Source organism: Papio anubis, chromosome 10 (assembly GCF_008728515.1).
Source record: "Papio anubis isolate 15944 chromosome 10, Panubis1.0, whole genome shotgun sequence".
NCBI classification, from domain to species: domain Eukaryota; kingdom Metazoa; phylum Chordata; class Mammalia; order Primates; family Cercopithecidae; genus Papio; species Papio anubis.
Genome location: NC_044985.1, coordinates 55,872,081 through 55,895,165, shown reverse-complemented (window position 1 = coordinate 55,895,165; position 23,085 = coordinate 55,872,081). Strand labels below are relative to the sequence as shown.

General features: G+C 43.6%; 1 long non-coding RNA gene across 1 annotated transcript in view; it reads right to left on the bottom strand.

Annotated features, from left to right (window-relative positions):
* LOC103876315 overlaps positions 1-23,085 on the bottom strand; it is a 74,038-nt gene that overhangs the window by 37,683 nt on the left and 13,270 nt on the right. The window lies entirely within an intron of this gene.

The following is a 23,085-nucleotide window of genomic DNA, read 5'->3' as shown; positions in this document are numbered from 1 at the left end:
CCACCCACGTGCATTGCTCTGCCTGGCCCTCAGCCTCCCTGAAACCTCTGTGCTCAGCCTAGGGAGATAAAGTAGTGCCATTGTAGTCATAACTGCAGCTTCTTCCTTATGCTGGAGAGACACTCAGGAGGGCTTCCAGGACCCAAAAATATATCACAGTAAGATGGGGATTGGCCCAACCCCTCACAGGGCAAGATGCTATTTCCTGGGGTCTTTTCAGTTTTTTTTTTTTTCTTTTTCCTCTGACTTTAGAATTTACAAAGCATTTTAGACTTACATACAACCTGTTCCTGCAGTTACATCCCCTAAGATCTGATGGTTTTAAGATCTACTAGGGGATTAGGGGCAAGGTGTTGTGTTGTGTTATGTTATGTTATGTTATGTTATGTTATGTTATGTTATGTTATGTTTTTTAGAGAAGGGGGTCTCACTATTTTGGACTCAAATTCCTGGGCTCAAGCAATCCTCCAGCCTCAGCCTCCCCAGTAGCTGGGACTACAGGCACAACTGCCATGCCTGGCTCTATTTGAAAAGACAATTTTTTTTTAATGTGAAAGCATCCCCAGAAGTCAAACAGCAACACAGGAAATACATGAATGGCTTTTTAAAAAAGTTAGCAATTTAATTGTGAAACTAAGTCCAAGTCTCCACAGCAGATCTTGAACCAGACAGGTTCACTGTTTCAACAAACATATTGAGTATCTGCTATGGGACAAGAAAACAGCGCCTGCTGAGCCTCGCTTGGGGGAGGTAGAATGGTCCGGTATAGAAGAGACAACGCTTATCTATCCAAGCACCTCCAAGAACGTCCAGGGCTCCAGTGAGGGAACAATGGGCAGTGATACATGCAGCAAAGATGAAGGACCTCCTTTTCACTTAGATGACCAGAGACACCATCATGGGGGCATCAGAGCTGTGTTTAGAAGGACAAGAATTTTGGCCAGACATTGTGGCTCACACCTGTAATTACAGCACTTTGGGAGGGCAAGGCGGGCGGATCACCTGACATCAGGAGTTCAAGACCAGCCTGGCCAACATTGTGAAACCCCATCTCTACAAAAATACCAAAAAAAAAAAAAAAAATTAGCTGAGCATGATAGTGGGTGCCTATAATCCCAGCTACTGGGGAGGCTGGAGCAGGAGAATCACTTGAACCTGGGAGGTGGAGGTTGCAGTGAGCTGAGATCACACCACTGCACTCCAGCCTGGGCAACAGAGTGAGACTCTGTCTCAAAAAAAAAAAAAAAAAAAGGACAAGAATTTCAATAAGCAAAGCCATGAGGAGAAAGTAATGCAGAGAGAGGAATCTGAGGAAAACCAAGAGAAATGAGACAGTTTCTGGTCTTTTTACCTAGGTCATCTCAACTCCAGCTGGCATCTGGCCAGGAGACTCCAGGAGCAGGGGCATCTTTCCTTTGGCCTGAAAGCTGAAGGGAGTGAAGCAAGGACAGGCATGGGAAGGACTATTCGGAGGCAGAGGTCAGAGAGAAGGAAGAATTGCAGATGCCTTCTTGACTCATTGGCCTTAGGGCTGCCCTGTCAGCCCATCCCACTGTCTCTCTATACTGCTGGCTTTTTCAGACAGTCTTGGGGATTAGGTGACAAGAAACAGACACTTGGGAGAATTACATCGGATGTGAGCATTTTCAAACAAAATGTCAATTAGTTCCCCTGTCATCACCATAGTCCAGAAATCTGTGCTGATATTTGCAAACAGATAAAGGACACCAGGGGCCAGGCACAGTGGCCCACACCTGTAATCCCAGCACTTTGGAAGGCCAAGGCATGAGGATAACTTGAGGCCAGGAGTTCAAGACCAGCCTGGCCAACATGGTGAAACTATTTCTCTAAATAGTCCTTCCTACTCCCTTCCCTGCTTCACTCCCTTCAGCTTTCAGGCCAAAGGAAAGATGCCCCTGCTCCTGGAGTCTCCTGGCCGGACGTCAGCTGGAGTTGAGATGACCTAGGTAAAAAACCAGAAGCTGTCTCATTTCTCTTGGTTTCCCTCAGATTCTTCTCTCTGCATTGCTCTCACCTTATGGCTTTGCTTATTGAAATAAAGACTCGAAATAAGACTGTCTGGAAAGATAGTCTCTAAAAAATGACAAAAAGCTGGGCATGGTGGTGCATGCCTGTAATCCCAGCTACTCAAGAGGCTGAGGCACAGGAATCACTTGAACCCAGGAGGCAGAAGTTGCACATTCAGCGGAGATCATACCACTGCACCACTGCGCTCCAGCCTGGGCAACAGAGTAAGACTCTGTCTCAAATAAATAAATAAAATAAAATAAATAAAACGTAACACCAGGGAGCCAACTCACAGAACTGGAGAATAGAAACTGCCGCTGTCATCTTGTGAAATTAGTATAGGTACCCTAGCATGTGGCCACAAGCTAGAGAGGAGGTCATTACACCTTGCAATTTTCTCAGACACTTGCCAAACCACCCAACAATGAGCCACCTTCCTGGTTAACCACAGGGAGGGCTGTGGGTGGGGCGGTCACAGGATCAGACTCTGGCTCTAACTCAACCTGGGGGAAATGTTGCTCCTTCTGGGAAATCCCTCATGGCTGCATCTGCTGCATCTACCATCAATTAGCAATGCCTGGCCCAACTCAGAGCCGCCGGTTCTCTGGTCATGCCAGGTTTGCTGCAGAGAGTAGAGAAGAAAAAAGGAGGAATGCATTGTAAAGTGCCTTGAAGTTCTCTGATGAGAAATGATGTACATAAATCTGGTCACATCCACACTATAGAACATTGTGTGTTAAATAGAAAGTGCTCTACTGTGCTGACAAGGGAGGTCACCTCCATAATATGGTACTAGGTGAGAAAAGCAAAGTGCAGAGCAGACATAAGAGAATGAGCCCATAGGTTCACGTACAGTATATATATATTCTTGTAAATACATAGGACATTTCTGGAATGCTATATTAAACGGAAGTAACTGTCTTGTTTCTGGGGATGGGAGGGCTAGGGGGAGTTTCACTTTTACTTTTTGCCCTTCTGTACTACTTGCATAATTTTTAAAAATAGTCAAGACCTTTTCTAAATTATATGATGAATGAGGCCAAGAAAAACTATTATAAATATGTCTCTATGCTAACAGAAGCTAAAAATAAAAATCATCTTCTTACTTTTATCTCTCTAGCCTAATACACGTTTCTATATTAATACCACATCTTGGCAGGCATATCAGGTGCTGCTTCTACACAATGGGGATTAAGCTTTATAGTGAAAAAAAAATTAAAGGTGAGCAGATGTACAAGTTTGATTTATGGAGGCAGACAAAAACGTGTATAAACATTGAATAAATAGAAGGCTGATACACTCATATTTCACCCAAAAGCCTTTATAGTGGACCTGTATTGGTCTGGCCTGGCCAAAATCCCTTCCCTCTTTGTCTAGAAACAACAGAAGTACCCTCATCTGACTCCATAGGATCCTGGAGGGGTGGTCTATCATGCTGCCCCAAATCTCCCTCTGTCAAAGAGATGGGCCCACACACTGGCTAGCCCACTGGAGCACCCCGTTCTCCAAGCCCCGGTTATTAGTTGAGGAATAGGCAAGTGTCCTAAGCTAGACCAATCTGAATCTTCCCTAAGATCTGACACATGGGCACTAAAAGGGAAATGTTGTCTCTCTTCCTCTAGGATCTTGAGCTATATAGATCATGAAGGCTTGAATAAAGCCAGGCAGAGGTAAACAGAGTTGAAAATGGAGGGTGAGGGATAGAGCTGATAACATCACCTGAATTCCTGACTCAGCCACGTTTGAAGCCATAATCACCCACTTGGATTTCTCATTTGTATGAGTCAATAAATTCCCCTTTGTAGCTTAAGCTGGATTTTGCTGGTTTTCTTTCCCTTGCAACCTAAAGGGTCCTAGCTAATTAATATCACAATTTTCTCACTGGATAATTAATATCACAATTTTCTCACTTTAAAAACCCATTCCATGATTGTGAATACCAGCCACATTTAAGACCCAAAATTAAAGTTTATATTTTAATATTCCAAATATTAGTTTCAAGTAGGATATCCTATTTGTTCTTCAGGAAAAGGAGGCATAAGGAATTTGTTATATAGAATTTCCCCCAAGGTCATACAATTCATCTGAAGCCAAGTCCAGAATAAAAATAATTTCCTAGACCTTTTCTTCTAAAAAATAAATGCTTTATTCTATGTCAAAGTAAAGTCAAAAGTTATCTGCAAAATCTGCTAGGGGAAGGAAAAGAGAGATGAACCTGTGCTGATGATGTCTTAGTCCAAGAGAGAGCAAGGATCAAAACAAATCAACTTCAAATTCCTCAAATTTCCAACCAGCTGAGCTTTATCAAACTAACTTTGATGAGTTCTTGTCCAGAAAGAACAGAAAAATTAGCCAGCCCCAGCTACTTGGGAGGCTGAGGGAAGAGGATCATTAGAGCCCAGGAGGTCGAGGCTGCAGTGAGCCATGACTATGCCACTGCACTCCAACCTGGCTGACAGAATGAGACCCTATAGAAAAAAGAAAGATTCTCAGCAACTGTGTGCCTACTCTACATAACATGTCTAGAATCCAAGTGTTTTTAACTATACTTATCTTCTAGACAATTAGATAAATGACTCTAAAGCTCTCATAATGTTTGTCTAAAGCATTATTTTATACTGTAAGTGAAAGCCCTCATAAAGAGAATTCACAGACTTACAACTCAATAGTAGAAAAACAAATAACCTAATTTAAAAATGGGCAAAGGACCTGAACAGGCATTTCTCCAAAGAAGACATAAAAATGGCCAACAGATACACGGGAGGATGCTCAACATCACCAGTCATCAGGGAAATGCAAGTTAAAATCACTATGAGATATTGTCTCACTCCTGTTAGAATGGCTATTATGAAAAATTCAAGGCCGAGTGAGGTGGCTAACAACTATAATCCCAGCACTTTGGGAGGCTGAGGCAGGCGGATCACTTGAGGCCAGGAGTTCAAGGCCAGCCTGTCCTATATGGCGAAACCTCATCTTTACCAAAAATAGAAAAATTAGCCAGGCGTGGTGGCACATGCCTGTAATCCCAGCTACTCAGAAGGCCGAGGCAGAAGAATTGCTTGAACCTGTGAGGCGGAGGTTGGAGTGAGCCGAGATTGTGCCACTGCACTCCAGCCTGGGTGACAGAGTAAGGTCCTGTCTCAAAAAAAAAAAAAAAAAGTCAAGAGATAAAAAATTCTGGCAAAGGTGTGGAGAAAAGGGAACCTTAGTACACTGATGGTAGAGATGTAGATCAGTACAGCCATTATGGAAAACAGTATGGAAGTTCCCAAAAAATCAGAAATAGAACTATCATCAGACCCTGCAATCCCTCTTTTGGATATATACCCAAAGGAGATGAAATCACCACCACATAAAGATATCTGCACTCCTACATTCATTGCAGCATCATTCACAATAGCCAAAATGTGGAAACAACCTTAGCATCCACTGACTGATGAATGGATAAAGAAAATGTGGTATGTATATATAATATTATTCAGCCTTAAAAAAGGAGGTCCTGCCATTTGTCACAACATGGACAGACCTGGAGGACCTTATGCTAAGTAAAATAAGCCAGACACAGAAAGAAAAATATTGCATGCTCTCACTTACATGTAGAATCTGGGGGGGGGAAAAAAAAAAAAGGTCAACTATACAGAGATAGAGAATAAAACAGTGGCTACCATGCATGTTGGGTGGGATGGGGGCAAATGGGGAGATATAGGTCAAATGATACAAGTAGCAGATATACTCACAGCCTATAATCTCAGCATTTTGGGAGGCCAAGGTGGGAGGACCACTTAAGCCCAGTAGTTCTCTACAAAAAATACAAAAATTAGCCATGTTTGGCAGCGCACATCTGTAGTCTCAGCTACTCAGGAGGCTAAGGTGGGAAGATCACTTGAGCACAGAAGTCAAGGCTACAGTGAGCTGTATTCACACTACTGCACTCCACCCTGAGCTACAGAGCAAGACCCTTTCTCAAAAAAAAAAAAAAAAAGAGTAGCAGATTTAGTGAATGAACAAGTCTAGAAATCTAAAGTACAACATGAGGATTATAGGTATTAAAATCGTATTGTATTAGAAATTTTTGTCAAATAAGTAAATTTTAGCTATTGTCACCAAAAAAGTAACTATGTGAAATAATAGATATATTAATCTGCTTCATTATAGTAACTGTTTTACTGTCTACAGGTATCCCATAACATCATGTTGTAAACCTCAAATATATACAATCATGTTTACTGAAAAAATAAAAATAAAATTTTAAAGAGTTAAAAAGAAAAACATTGAGTTAACAAAAAGTTCTGGTTTTTCAATGACAAATAGAATAAAAGTCTGATGAGTACCTAAGGCAAAAACTCAGTGTAAAATTAAACTCCTTGTAACAGAATGGTAGACAAGAAAGGAAATTCTTAAAGGAATCTTTTCAGTGCAAATGGTAGAACTAGAAAGGGAAGATAAGAGCTCTATATGTGGAGTTGAGATTTCCTCTGCAGCTGGGCATTTGGCACAGCCAGTTTTCTAAGAAGCGTGTCACTATTCAGAAATTCTATAATCACAGCTAGCAATGGCCAATTCACCTTAAAAGTTGGCAATAAAGAAAAAATGTGCAATCAGATAATGGGTAACAAAAAAAGTCCAGTATGGTCCAAGTGTGGTGGCTCACACCTGTAATCCCAGCACTTTGGGAGGCAAAGGCAGGAGGATTGCTGGAGCCCAGGAGTTTGAGACCAGCTTGGGCAACATGGTGAGAGCCCGTCTCTACAAAAAAATTTAAAAATTAGCCAGGCATGGTGGCACATGCCTGTGGTCCCAGCTACTCTGAAGCAGGAAGATTGCTTGAGCCCAGAAGGTCGAGGCTGCAGTGGGTTGTGTTCAGGCCACTGCACTCCAGCCTGGGCATCAGAGCAAAACTGTCTCACACAAACAAAAAAATAAAATGTGAATCCTGTGCCACCTCATGTAGCTGAGCCATGACCCTGGGTGGGGCACCTAAGATCTCTGAGCCTCAGTTTCCTCACTTGTAAATGAAGAGATTGGTAGATGGTCTCTGAGGTCCTTTATAAATGCACAAGCAATGCAGCTTGTAGTTTCTCACCTGGAGCCTGAAGAGAGTTTTTGAGACAGAGTTCAGCCTGTCGCCTCAGGTAGTGGGGTGGAGCCACTGCAACTCACCAGGTTCGGTGATTCTCCTGCTCAGACTCTTGAGTAGCTGGGAGCACCTGTCACATGTTCGCTACTTTTGTATTTTAGCTGGTGACAGGGTTTCACATAAAGTTAGCTGTTGGAGCCCAAACTCCTGATCTGAGGTGATCCACTGCCTCGGCTTCAAAGTAAGCGGGATTATAGTGTGAACCACCGCCTGTCGAGATTTACATTACTGTGTGTTGTGAAGCAGAGAAGCGGAGCACAATGGCTCACGCTTGTAATCCCAACACTTTGGGAAGCTGAGATGGGTAAGATCACTTGAGGTCAGGAGTTGAAGACCAGCATGGCAACCATGGCAAAACCCCGTCTCTACTAAAAATACAAAAATTAGCTGGGCTCGGTGGCACATACCTGTAGTCCCAGCAACTCAGGAGGTTGAGACAGGAGAACCGCTTGAACCTGGGAGGCAGAGGTTGCAGTGAGCCGAGATCACGCCACTGCACTCCAGCCTGGGCAACAGAGTGAGACTCCATCTAAAAAAAAAAAAAAAAAAAAAAAGTAGGGCAGAGGCCAGCATTAGAAGATGAAAACTGTAAGGAACTAAGGAACTAGATTTTTGACTTGCTTCTTTTAAGTGCAAAAAGTACGAATTCTTTCAGAAAGATATTAAAGGAAGGCACAGAATCTATGGGGTCCTGGCATATTACAACCAGAGATTAATTGGTCATGTGCAAGAAGGATAAAAATCATTTGCAATCCATAAGAAAAAGACCACTAAGCCAATAGAAATAGGAAAAGGATGTGAACCATCTGCTCATAGAATTCAAGTAGCTCTTTTTTCATGTGGAAAAGAATAAATTGTACTCAAATTTTAAAAGATGAAAATTACAATGAAATTCTACATTTAAAGCCTATTTGCTCACCTTGGCAAATATTTTAAAAGTGCAGTAAACCTAGTGTGAACAAGGGGGGAAATGGGGAGCGGTCATTGATGAGAGTATCAATAGGTACCACCTTTGGTGGTCAATTGGCAAAATCTGTAAAATTTTAAATGCAAGTATTTTTCAAGGAGACAATTCCACTTCTAGGAATTTATTCTATAGACATGGTTGCACACGTACTCAAAGACATAGACACAGATGTTCACTGCAGAATTGTCTGGAACAGCAAAAGGCTGGAAACAACTGCCATATCCTTCCATCGTGGCCGATAGAATAATTACGGGGTGCTGGTATAACATACAGAACACCAGGCAGCCATCTAAAAGAATGCCGTGCATCCACACACGCTGATGTGAAGTCATCTCCAAGATACATGATAAAGGGGGAGCTGAGGCGGGAGGGCAGATGACTCAATCTGGGGATGGGGACGCATTTGAAAGGAGATAGATATATACTTGTGTTCTAGAAGGAATCAAAAGAAAATATTAGCAGTGGCTGCCTGATCTGAAAGCGGAAGAGGCTTCCGTACTGTTTGAATTTTCTTCCATGTGCACTTACTAATTTTTCCATTTTTAAAACTACTTAATTAAAACACACACACACACACACACACACACACACGAAAAATAGCCATTCAAGCAAGGTGGAGGGGAGAGGGATTCATGGTACTCTGAGCTCTGCTGTCACAAGGAAAGAGAGTCCACATCCCACCCAAGCACTGAGCAACAATGGAAAGTCAAACGCTGGAGGAGGAAGCAAGGCAAAAAAATATTTTTTAAATAAAATAAAAAACTTTATGCAGATTTAAAGAAAATGAAAGCAGCGCAACGAAGAAGGCATTGGAGTAGCACTTTCCACCAGCATATTGCTAGTCAGAATGAGTGCAGCCTGGCGCGAGCACCACCCGCTTCCGTGACCACGACTGGACCCCTCCCCAGCCCACTCCCCCCGGGGTGCGCTCGTTCGTGCCTTCCGAGCCGTCCGTGGGGGCGACCCAGGCCCGGGCGCCTAACTCCCGGCAGCTGGGCGGCGGTCCGCGCTTCCCTAAGGATGGTGCTGGTCAGCCCCGTAGGCGGGCAAGGTCCTAGCCCCGGGACGTGCTGTCGTGTATGCAAACTTCGCTGCGGTCTGGAAGAGTTCTCGGTGGGTCGCAGCCCCAGAGGCCCCAGGCACGGCTGCAGTTGTGCCCGGGGCTGAACGCGGCGGTGGCTGTCGCGCACTCCCAAGCCGCCCCGCCCCGCCCCGGCCCGCATTCCTAAGGCCACAGTGCGACCCAGCGGGCCGCGGGGAAACTGCGCCGGACCGCGGCCCGCCACCGCCCGAGCCCTCCTCACCGGCAGTCTTCCAGGAAATGTGGCCGCGGGAGCAGCCTCCTTCCTCCTTCCTAAATGGAGAGGGCTAATCTGTTTGCCAAGACAATGTTGCTAAACCTGACCCTTCCCTCACGCTGTAGAAGAAAATGGACGTGCTAGGAAGTTCTGGTGGAGGGACTTGGAGGGATAAAATTCAGAATTCCAGACATCTGATAATTTATGAAGTCAAGGAAGGTTCGTTTCTACCTGAAGAATGACTCTAATGATTTAATAAAATCTATAGACACTAGGATTATAAGCAGGCTCGACCAAAATGCCACCTCCTTTGTGACGTTGGCCTCTGGCTAACTGGAAATGTCTCCTGGCTCACTGGCATGTCATTCCCTTTAACAGACCCTACAAGCTCCCTGAAGCAGAGATCTCCCTGAAGCAGGAAGCGCTTCTGTGTTAGGAATAGGCACCAAGACAGAAACCCTGCAGAAGTTAAGAAAAGGAAAGAAAAAAAGAAGCAAAGTCACAACCGCAACACTTATTTGCCAATTTTATTTATCATTTAAGAAGTTTATTGGGCTGGGCGCGGTGGCTCACGCCTGTAATCCCAGCACTTTGGGAGGCCGAGGTTGGTGGATCATCTGAGACCAGCCTGGCCAACATGGCGAAACCCCATCTCTACTAAAAATACAAAAATTAGCCGGGTGTGGTGGTAGGTGCCTGTAACTCTAGCTACTCAGGAGGCTGAGGCACAAGAATAATTTGAACCCAGGAGGCAGAGGGAGGTTGCAGTGAGCCGAGATGGCACCACTGCACTCCAGCCTGGGTGACGGAGTAAGACTGTCTCAAAAAAAAAAAAAAAAAAAAAAGGTTTATTGAACACCAAATAGCCATATATTATGGTGAACTTTGATCCAGTAGACCAGCATTTTTCAATGGATGCCCTCTGCACGTCAGTTTCAGGCCATATTAATACCATATAACTTGAACATCAGAGCACCCTGAATATACGGTGATCCCACGTGTTGCCAGAGAAAAGTTCCTCAAAAACAAAAGTTGGGGTTTGGGGAATTTTTTTAGCCAACTTGAAAACATAAATGTTTAGGATATAGATAAGAGTTAAATGTCAGTGTATAGGATTGGATTTATTCATTTAGTTACACATAAAAACTTAAATCACATATGTGAAATAATACATTGATTTTGAAATAATGCTTTTTTTCCACTCTGACATGTTATGAAGCAATTTTATTTAAACTCTTACCTGAGTTTTTCAATATCTTAGTCAGAAGAAGAGACACATCTTAGGGCATATAACACAGTCATTTATATTTACAGACAGTATTTTTTGAACCCATGTGTGAGCTGTCACTGGACATTTAATAATAAGCCATAATTTGATAAATTCAGAGTTTTAAAAAATGTATCCTATAGGTATAGATTTGTGATCTCTTCAACATATTCACTAACTATATTGCTTTTTTGTCATTGCTGATTTACACCAGCACCCAGTCAGTAGTCACATGGGGAGGTCAGGCCCTGCATCAATCAGTAAGGGTATAGCTACAGAGAATAAGGGTCTAGCTCCTGGCTAGTTTAAGCAAGAGATTTGTAATAGGGTGTCATATAACTTCCAGAATCACTGAACTGGAGATAGTAGGGGAGGGTTTGGCAAGAAACGGACTGTAGACTGAGCTTCTAGTAATAATTCCAAAGTCGCTTCAGAGAATTGGCCAGAGAACAAAAAGGCCCAAGCCAAATCTGGCTCTGCCGCTATGGCGGCCCCATGTGAAATGATGCCACCTCTGCTACAATCAAGAAGCCGCGGGCCAAGCTTGCTGCTGCTGCATATCACCTCTGCTACCAATCACAAACAAAAACGAATGCCTCCTTCCAAAGGCAAGATTTATATAAGCAAGTGCTTCTGAGTGTCAGAACCTAAAGTACATCCAAAATTCTCACTGCAAGAGGGTCTAGAAAAGATTGTTTTTAGCTTTCTAGATTCTTCAATATAAGAAGACAGATTATTTTTTATATATATAAAAAGTAGAGACTGGGTCTCACTGTGTTGTCCAGGATGGTCTCAAACTCCTGGCCTCAAGCAATTCCTCCCAAAGTGCTGGGATAACAGGCATGAGCCACAGCGCCTGGCCTAAGATAATTGAAGAAAAGTTAGACTACATGGTGAGTAAGGTAGTCCACAGCAACTGCCTCATACTCCCAAGAATAGTTACTAATTTTGAGCTAAATGTATTTTCCCCCTCTTTTTTTTTTTTAAACCAATTCCATCAGATAACCTTTATCATCAACTAAAACTAGTATTGATTGAAGTGGTTTCAGTATTGTGCTTTTCCCATACAATACCTTAGTCGTTTAAAAGTAAGTAATCCAGAAAATGCCCTGAAATATGAGACCTTGGAAGCCCTTGAATATTAGGATACTCCATCTTTTCTGAGAGATAATTTGGAAGGAAAAAACCGTTGCCTCATATTTGAGTATACACAGTAATTAATTCATGAAAATTTTTTTTTTTTTAATATCTTTATGGGCAAGTGTATCCGTTTTATAGGACTGCCTAACAAATTGTCGTAAAATGGATGGTTTAAAACAATATAAATTTATTCCCTCAAAGTTCTGGAGGCCAGAATTCTGAAATCAAGGTATCAGTAGGGCTCATTTCCTTCTAGGGGCCTGGCCTTCCAGCTTCTGGTGGCTAATATTTTATGGCTTCCTTGGCTTGTGGCCACACCACTCCAACCTCAGCCTCTGCCTTACTATCTCTCTCTTCTGTGTCTGTCTTCTCTTCTGTCTCAAATTTCCCCTGCCTTTCTCTTGTACGAACACTTTTCATTGGACTTAAAGCCCACTTGAATAATACAGGATGATCTCAAGATCCTTAACTTAATTACATATGCAAAGATTCTTTTACCAAATAAGGTAACAGTCACAGGTTCCAGGGATTTGACATGGGTGTTCTGAAGGGAGCACCATTCAACCCACTACAGCAAGGACGTTTAGGAAATGCTGGGCTAAACAAATTAAATTGGTTTCTTTGCTGCAGGATTTTGCAAAACCTTTAACGTACTAAATGTGCATTGTGAATCTCCAAGAGTGAGATACAGTATACAGTGATTTTCAAATTTATTCAACCATGAAATCCTATTTGCAGAAGCAATATTCCACAGAACACACTCTGGCATAGACATAATTTACCTGCTGGGCAAGTCCTCAGAAAGAATGTCAATAAGTATCAGAGAAGCCAAAAATAAGTGACTAAACAGTCAAAGGTTCTCAAGGATTTGGCAAGAGTAACTATTCTAAGCCATAACCATGCAACTCTGCTAAAGGTCATCACAGCCGTAAGGTCATAACATGAAATAAAATATTTATGTCCAGTTACTAAACTGCTTCCTGTATTTGTCCATTTTCAAGCTGCTGATAAAGACATACCCAAGACTGGAAAGAAAAAGAGGTTTGATAGGACTTAGAGTTCCACATGGCTGGGGAGGCCTCAGAATCATGGCGGGAGGTGAAAGGCACTTCTTACATGGCAGTGGCAAGAGAAAAATGAGGAAGAAGCAAAAGCGGAAACCCCTGATATACCCATCAGATTTCATGAGACTTATTCACTATCATGAGAATAGCATGGGGAAGACTGGCCCCCATGATTAAATTACCTCCCCCTGGGTCCCTCTCACAACACACGGGAATTCTGGGAGATACAATTCAAGTTGAGATTTGGGTGGGGACACAGCCAAACCATATCATTCCACCACTGCCCCCTCCAAATCTCATATTCTCACATTTTAAAACCAATCATGCCTTCCCAACAGTCCCCCAAAGTCTTAATTCATTTCAGCATTAACCCAAAAGTCCACAGTCCAAAGTCTCATCTGAGACAAGGCAAGTCCCTTCCACCTATGAGCCTGTAAAATCAAAAGCAAGCTAGTTACTTCCTAGATACAATGGGGGTACAGGTATTGGGTAAATACAGCTGTTCCAAATAGGAGAAATTGGCCAAAACAAAGGGGTTACAGGGCCTATGCAAGTCTGAAATCCACTGGGGTAGTCAAATTTTAAAGCTCCAAAATGATCTCCTTTAACTCCAGGTCTCACATCCAGGTCACGCTGATGCAAGAGGTGGGTTCCCATGGTCTTGGGAAGCTCCACCCCTGTCGGCTTTGCAGGATACAGCCTCCCTCCCAACTGCTTTCATGGGCTGGCATTGAGTGTCTGCAGCTTTTTCAGGTGCACGGTGCAAGTTGTCTGCGGATCTACTATTCTGGGTTCTAGAGGATGGTGGCCCTCTTCTCACAGCTCCACTAGGCAGTGCCCCAGTAGGGACCCTGTGTGGGGGCTCCAACCCGCATATTTCCCTCCCACACTGCCCTAGCAGAGTTTCTCCATGAGGGCCTAACCCCTGCAGCAAACTTTTGCCTGGACATCCAGGCATTTCCATACATCTTCTGAAATCTAGGTGGAGGTTCCCAAAACTCAATTCTTGACTTCCGTGCACCCATAAACTCAACACCACATGGAAGCTACCAAGGCTTGGGGCTTCCACTCTCTGAAGTCACAGCCCGAGCTCTGCATTGGCCCCTTTCAGCCACAGCTAGAGCAGCTGGGAAACAGGGCACCAAGTCCCTAGGCTGCACACAGCACTAGGACCCTGGGCCCGGCCTATGAAACCATTTTTTTTTCCTCCTGGGCCTCCAGACCTGTGATGAGAGGGGCTGCCATGAAGGTCTAGGACATGGCCTGGAGATATTTTCCCCATGGTCTTGGGGATTAACATTAGGCTCCTTGCTACTTGTGCAAATTTCTGCAGCTGGCTTGAATTTCTCCCCAGAAAATGAGTATTTCTTTTCTATCATATAGTCAGGCTGCAAATTTTCCAAACTTTTATGCTCTGCTTCCCTTATAAAACTGAATGTCTTTAATAGTACCCAACTCACCTCTTGAATGCTTTGCTGCTTAGAAATTTCTTCAGATACCCTAAATCATCTTTCTCAAGTTCAAAGTTCCACAAATCTCCAGGGCAGGGGCAAAATGCTGCCAGCCTCTTTGCTAAAACGTAACAAAAGTCACCTTTACTCCAGTTCCCAACAAGTTCCTCATCTCCATCTGAGAACACCTCAGCCTGGACCTTATTGTCCATATTGCTATCAGCATTTTGGGCAAAGACATTCAACAAGTCTCTAGGAAGTTCCAAACTTTCCAACATTTTCCTTTTTCTGAGCCCTCCAAACACTTCCAACCTTTGCCTGTTACCCAGTTCCAAAGTCACTTCCACATTTTCAGGTATCTTTTCAGCAATGCCCCACTCTACTGGTACTAATTTACTGTATTATTCTACTTTCACATTCCTGATAAAGATATCTGGGACTGGGAAGAAAAAGAGGTTTAATTGGACTTATAGTTCCGCGTGACTGGGGAAGCCTCAGAATCATGGCGGGAGGTGAAAGGCACTTGTTACATGGTGGTGGCAAGAGAAGCAAAAACAGAAACCCCTGATATGCCCATCAGATCTCGTGAGACTTATTCACTATCATGAGAATAGCATGGGAAAGATCTAGCTTCATGATTAAATTACCTCCCCTTGGGTCCCTCCCACAACACATGGGAATTCTGGGAGACACAATTCAAGTGGAGATTGGGGTGGGGACACAACCAAACCATATTACCTCACATCAGGTTCTATTCTGGTTCAGGATAAAGTACAAATTCCCACTCCTTTACAATCCTTTACCTCAATCTTCTCACCCATTCCTATCCTACATTTATCCTTGCTCCAGCCAAACTCACATACACATTGAATTTCCTACTGCCATTCCATGAAATATGCCTTCTCCCTACAACTCCCCTATTAATAGCAGAGGTTCATTTCAGTGGATACCTCCTAAATAAAACCTGCTTTGTCACCCCAGCCAGAATTTGCATTTGGCAGAGGATGCTTGTGAAGTATCTTGTTTTAGAGTTCTTTGCATGTAGATATTATTTTTATCACTGGTCAGCAAGCACCAGCAAATAAGGATCATGACTTAGATCTCTTTATATCCTCCAAGTGATCTAGGACACTGATTTTCATAGAATAAATGCTCAAAAGAAATGTGTTAATTGACTAAAAATGAAAATTAATCTTGGAGACCAAGTGCAGTGGCTCATGGCTGTAATCCCAGCACTTTGGGAGACTGAGGTGGGCAGATCACCTGAGGCCAGGAGTTTCAGACAAGCCTGGACAACATGGCAAAACCCTGTCTCTACTAAAAATACAAAAATTAGCCTGGCATGGTGATGTGCACCTGTAATCCCAGCTACCCAGGAGGTTGAGGAAGGAGAATCACTTGAACCCAGGGGGAGGAGGCTGCAGTGAGCCAAGATTGCACCATTGCACTCCAGCCTGGGCAACAAGGGCAAAACTCTGTCTCAAAAAAGAAAAGAAAATCTTGGGAACTATGTATGCAGATGTAAAAGTGCCATCTAAGACTCCTCCCCTCCCCATTTCCCAGATGAGAGTAGACTGGGCTATTCAAGGTTGGAGATGTATCCAATTAGTAGTGATGAATGGCAAACTCAGAATGGTGATGGCATTGAGGACCTGGGGTAGGCAGAGTCAGTCATGTGTTCTCTATCTTAATGATTTAAAACATCCCCAAAAGAATTGAAAACAGGTTGAATCAGCTTTCTATATCTATGTATACAGAACCCTTGGATACAGAGGGCCAACCACACTACGCCATTTTATTTAAAAGACTTGAACATATGTAGATTTTGGTATCTGCAGGGAGTGTGGAATTTGGTATCTGTGGGGGTTCTAGAACCATCTCCCACAGATATGATATCAAGTGTTCAAATACACATATACACATGTACATGCATGTTCATAGCAGCGCAGCACTATTCACCATAGCCAAAAAATGAAAACAACCCAAATGCCCATCAACAGATGAATGGATAAACAAATTGTGGTATATACATAAAATAGAATATTATGCAGCCATAAAAATGAATGAGGTACCAATCATGCTACGAAGTGGATGAACTTCAAAAATACTACACCAAATGAAAGAAGCCAGACACAAAAAGTCACATATTTTATGATTTCATTTATATGAAATATCTAGAATAAATAAATCCAGAACACAGATTGGTGGTTGCTGCTGATGGCAGTGGCGGGCCATCTGGAGTGGCCCCTGCCATCATGCTGGCTGTGGCAGAGGGGTTGGGCTCAGGTGGTAGTAGCGGGAGCAGCAGTGGCAGTGGTGGGACCTCTGTGCCCTGCGTCCCCTGTGTCCCACGTCCCTGAAGCAGCCAACTGCACCACCTCCACTCTCACATGGCCAGGCCAGACATGCTCCCAGGCCAGACCCTCAGCTGCTCCAGAACCCGGCCCCGCATCACTGCTGCAGGGAGGATGTGGGGAGGAGGCAGACAGTACCCAGAACCCACCCCTGGGGCCCCCCAGGAGCCCGCCACCCTGGGAGCCACTGCGATGGGGCCAGGCTGAGTTGCCCACCAGCAGGGGAGCAGCACAGTCTGGCACACAGGGGTGGGCAGAGAGGGGCCCCAAGGCAGAACTGGACCCAGGGCGGTGCTGCACCCCATGGAGCGGGCAAGAGCAGGCAGAAGTCCCACCCTCCCACACACGGCTGTGGCCACCCAGGTTGCGGCTGTGGACCCAGACATCTGTGCACTTTTAGGGGGCCCAGAAAGGTCTCCCTTTCCCCCACAGTCTCAGAGGTGTCCAGTCCCACTGCCTGGCCTCTCCCCACTGTGGGCACCCACCCGGATCACAGAGTGGAGTAGAGGCCAAGCTAGGCACTATTGCAGCCTGGCCAGGTGTTCATATGTGCAGGGCAGTGCTGACACACCAGCCCCCTGCCACCTCAGCCCCCTCCGGACTTTGGGCACTGACAAGCGCAGGAGGGAGGCCAAGGGGGAGCTGAGGACAGCCCAGCACCAGACTGCAGGTGCCTCTTGGCATAAACAGCCTGTGCTCCATGAATAGTGACAGGAGGCAAGCAGGCTCCTGGGAGGAAAGGGGCTGGTCCCCAGTAAAGCCCCACCTTCAAATCAGGGAGGACCTGAAGCCTGGGGGCTGTCAGCCAGTCCCATGGACCTGAGGGGGAACTTGTGACGTTTTTCCCTGAGCCTGCCCATGGCTGCTCATGGACCAATCAGCATGCACTTCCTCCCCTCTGAGGCCCATAAAAACCCCCAGACTCAGACAGACTCAAGCAGAAGATGGAGAGAGGAGGGAGAGAGGATGGAGAGATGACAGGGAGACAACAGAAAGTAATGGAACAACCAGCTGTAGAGAGCAACTACCCTTTCTGCTGAGACTGAAGAGAGGATGGGACACCCTGGCTATGGAGAGGAGCTGCCCAGGAGAGGAGCTTCCTACTACGAGTCTCCTCTGAGCTGTTCTATTGCTCAATAAAGCTTCTCTTCGCCTTGCTCACCCTCCACTTGTCTGCGTACCTCATTCTTCCTGGACACAGGACAAAAACCCAGGATCCACTGAATGGTGAGGCTAAAAGAGCTGTAATACAAATAGGGCTGAAACACCTGCATTGCTCACCACATTGTGGGGAATAAAGAGGAGAGAGGAGAGAAGGAGAGAAGCGCTGCAGCCCTCAGCTGGGGGGCCAGACCTGGGAGCTCCCCAAGCCAGGGCTGTGACTCCCCTTTTTGGGCCCTGCAGTTCTGGAGTCTCCAAGCCTCAGGGCACCACTGTGTTCCCCATTGCCAGCTATGAAAGTTGCTTGTGGTGCACTTGGTCCAGCTGCAGCCTCACAATGAGCTGGCACCTGTGCCGGCACCTGTCCCACTGCAGCAGCCAGCCTGCCTGACTGTGCACAGTGGCCAAACCCCATGCTTGCTCACTCACACACCTCTCACTACTCTGCTCCAGTCTCTTTGGAGGAATGGGATCCAGGCCAGTAATGCAAGCTGAGCACAGCCTGCTGAGCACAGCCTGCCAGGACGAGTGAGCTTATTAGGCCCAAGCAAAACTCGGGCAAAGGTGCCACTGGCCACAGAGGCTTCCAGCCAGAAAAGCAACACCTCCCATCCCACACACACCAAGGATCCCACAACTCTGGGAGGAGGGGGACATGTGAAGCAACTGCTTAATGAGTATGAGGTTTCCTTTTGGAGTGATGAAAATATTTTGGAATTAGATAGAGTTGGTGGTTGCATGTTTTGCTAAATGTCACTGAATTGTTCACTTTAAAGTTGTTAATTTTGTTGTGTGAAGTTCACTTCATTCGTTAAAAAACAGTACAGCAATATGAGCAAGCCTGGTATTAAAGTGTAATAAGCGATGCCCGGAAAACTTGTTACAGAATAATTTTTAAAATATATCACTCATTGTATAGCCTGAGAAAGAAGGCTATACAATCCTGAGAAAGAAGAACAAAGCTGAAGGCACCATGCTTCCTGATTTCAAAATATATTATGAAGCTACAGTAATCAAAACAGTATGGTAATGGCATAAAGACAGACATATACTCAATGGCACAAAAAAGAGAGCCCAGAAATAAATCTACATACATCAGTCACTTGATCTTCAATAAGGGTGCCAAGAATACACAATGGGGAAAGGATAGTCTCTTCAACAAATGGTGTGGGGAAAATTGGATATCCACAGACAAAAAAATGAAATTGGACCCTTATATCATACACAAAAATCAACTCAAAATGGCTTAAAGACTTAAATTTCAGACCTGAAACTATAAAACTATAAAACTCCCAGAAGAAAACATGGGGAAAACTTCATGACATTGGTGTTAGCAAAGATTTTATGAATATATATATAAAAATATAAATATATATATTCATAAAATCATAAAATATTTATATTCATCATATTATAATATAATATGAATATAAATATTTTATGAATATACCCCAAAAGCAGAGGTAACAAAACCAAAAATAAACAAGTGGGATTACATTGCCTAAAAAGCTCCTGCACTGCAAAGAAAAAAAAAAATCAGTGGAGTGAAAAGACAACCTATGCAATGGTAAATAACATTTGCAAGCAATATTACTGATAAGGGGTTAATCTTTAAAATATATAAGGAACCCCTACGACTCAATAACACAAAAATTAATAACCCAATTTAAAAATAGGCTAAGAACTTGAATAGACATTTCTCCAAAGAAGATCTACAAATGACCAACAGGCATATGAAAAAATGCTCATTTTCACTGAGGACTGGGGTGCATGAGTAAGACCATGAGTAGAGTAATGGGGACCAGATTTGAGCTGGGGTGAGGCCAGTGTCTAGGTCACCAAATAATCAAGGAAATGCAAATCAAAACCACAATGAGATATCACATCACACCTATCAGAATGGCCATTATAACAAAACAAAACAAAACATAACAAAACACCAAAAAAACAAAAAGACAACTGTTGGCAAGGGTGTGGAGAAATTGGAATCCTTGAACACTGCTTGTGAAAATGAAAAATGATGTAGCCACTGCTGAGGTGGGAGGATCACTTGAGCCCAGGAGCTCAAGGCTAGCCTGGACAATATAGCAAGAATCCATCTCTAAATAAATAAATAAAATGGTGCAGCCACTATGGAAAACAGTATGGAGGTTTCTCAAAAATCTAGAAATAGAACTACCAGATGATCCAGCAATCCATTTCTGGGTATACATCTGAAAAAAATAAGATCAGAATCTCAAAGACATATTAGCACTCTTATGTTCATTACAGAGCTAGTCACAATAACCAACAACCAAACCACCTTAATGTTCATCAACAGATGAATGGATAAAGAAAATGTGGTATATATGAGCAATATGATACTACTCAGCTTCAAAAAAGAGAAGAATTCTGCAATGTGTGACAACTGGATGAACTTTGTCATTATGCTAAGTGAAATAAGCCAGACACAGAAAGAAAGATATTGCATGATTCCAGTTAGATGAGATAACCTAAAATAGTCAAATTCATAAGATAAAAAACTAGAATGGTGGTTACCAGGGGCTGTAGGGAAGGGAAAATGGGGACGTGTCAATCAATAGGCAAAAAGTTCAGTTAAGTAAGATGAACAAGCTCTGGAGATCTACTGTACTACATTGTACCTATAACCAACAATAATGTGTTGCACATTTCTTAAACATGTGTTAAGAGGAGAGACCTCATGTTAAAAGTTCTTACAACAAGAAAATTTTATATATATATATATGTTATTATAATAACTATTATTTTATCTATGATAAAGATCATAAAAGCTAAGAACGATATCTGAGACTAGTCTGCAGCTATTATTTTAAGCATTATCTATTAAAAACTTTCACCTGAAAAACTTTTACAAAAGCAACACAAAACTAAATGCGCTCTTGTAAACTGACCTCAATATGACAGTGTGGGCCTCCACTTCAGGCTTCAAAAGCAAAGTGCACTAGGATGTCAGCTCCATGACAGCACAACCCTTGTCTGTCTTGTTCCCCGTATATCTTCAGTGCCCTCAGACAGTGCCTGGTGCACAGCAATAACTGTTTATTGAGCTTCCCTGAGAGATCTGGATGCTGTAACCCAGGAGACAAACAGTTACCACAGTCAGAGTAAGGCCCTTGGGTTCAGGCACACAGGCTGAGGTGAAAGAGACAGGGGAGGCAGTGGCCTGCATGAGCTGAGACTTTCACACTACCACCTCTGAAAGGCACCACTCCATCAGCTTCCATCAAATAGATGCTGCAGGGCTTGGCAGAAGAGAGGTCCCAAAGGAAGACACACGGTTGAGCCTTCCCTGTGTCTGTCTGTCCTGGGCATACCCCTTTCCTGACCACAGGGAGCTACACACCTGTCCATCCTCTTGCCATACTCTTATTTATGGGCTATTTAGCCATCTCTAGCTACAAGCTCTGCTTCCCTCCACAATCACCAAATTTGGCAACGGCCTTTGGACTGGTTCCTCAAGCCACACCCAGCTCTGGTTTCAGGAGAACCCCTTTGACTTAGTGACCTAGACAGTGGCCTCACCCAGCTCAAATCTGGCCCCATTACTCCATTCCTGTCTTTCTCATGGCCCCTCAGCCCTCAGATACCCCTTACCTGGAGTAACCACACCAAAAGGTATGCACATCACTCAGTCCCTATCCACTTGTGCCACAGAGCAAAACAAAATAATATTCAGCCTCATTATCAAACAGGCACAAGTCAAAAATGTAATATTAGGTAAAGAGCCAGAATGGAGCATGAGGTCACACAGTTTGAATCTAGCTGAATGGGTGACAGATAATGATCTTTCTGTTCTGCAGACAGGCATCCTGCTCCCTGTTTTCTTCTTCTAAATTCCCCTCTAGTCCTTCTCTCAGTCATCCCTAAATCTCTTATCTCCTGCTCTCCTTTCAATATGTCTCCCAGTGTCTTCCACACCTCTTTCTTCTATTTCTCTTTTATCCTTATCTAATGAGTATAGAAAACTGATTATAATAAGTAGTGTAAATATTTCTTATGTATGACACTTTTTTCATCCAATTTGAAATTATAAGGAGAGCATTTGTCAGAATTGAAAGGACGGAGTTTCTACAAAATTCATATTTCCATACTCCAGTTAAACACTCCTCGAATGTTTAACTCCTGAATCATGGTGTCTGTTATGGGTTGGATTTTATCCCCTCAAGAAATATGTTGAAATCCTGACCCCAGTACCTGTGAAAGTGACATTACTTGGAAATAGGGTCTGTGCAGGTGTAATCATGCTTGTCAATGAGTTCATAATGGAATAGGCTGAGTCCTTAATATAATATGACCAGTAAGAGAGGAGAAACACAGGGACACAGACACACAGGAAGAAGATAGCCATGTGACAATGGCAGCAGAGATTGGAGTGATGCATTTCCAAGCCAGAGAATGCCAAGCATTGCCAGCCAACACCAGAAACTAGAAGAGGCAAGGAAGGATTCTCCACTGCAGGTTTTAGAGGGTGCCAACACCTTGATTTTGGACTCTAGCCTCCAGAACTGTGAGATAATAAAATTCTATTATTTTAAGCCACCCAATTTGTGGCATTTTGTCACAGCAGCCCTAAGAAAGTGTCCCTCAGACACTTCTTTTATTTTTTTTTTCTTTTCTTTTCTTTTTTTTTTTTCTTTTTTTGAGATGGAGTCTTGCTCTTGTCACCCAGGCTGGAGTGCAATGGCATAATCTTGGCTCACTGCAACCTCTGCCTCCTGGGTTCAAGCGATTCTCCTGCCTCAGCCTGAGTAGCTGGGATTACAGGCACCCACCACCATGCCCAGCTAATTTTTGTATTTTTAGTAGAGATGGGGTTTCACCATGTTGGCCAGGCTGGTCTCGAACTCCTGACTTTGTGATCTGCCCACCTCAGCATCCCAGAGTGCTGGGATTACAGGTGTAAGCCACCACGCCTAGCCCCTCAGACACTTAAAAAAAAAAAAAAATTCTTGGGGCTTCTTTGAGAATTCTTATTACTGACTTTGGTTATTCATTCCTGATTTACCTAATTCTGAGATCAGAGAAGTTGACTATTTATATATCTCAGAAAAAAAAAAATGTAACTAAAATTTGTCGTTAAGTTGATTTTATTTTAACGTGAATGTGCCCCAGTAGCAATGTACTAGCCCCTGAGCCATGGTTTATAAATGTCAGTCCCCCTAAGAATCCTTTGATGAAATCCTCATTCCAGGTCTGA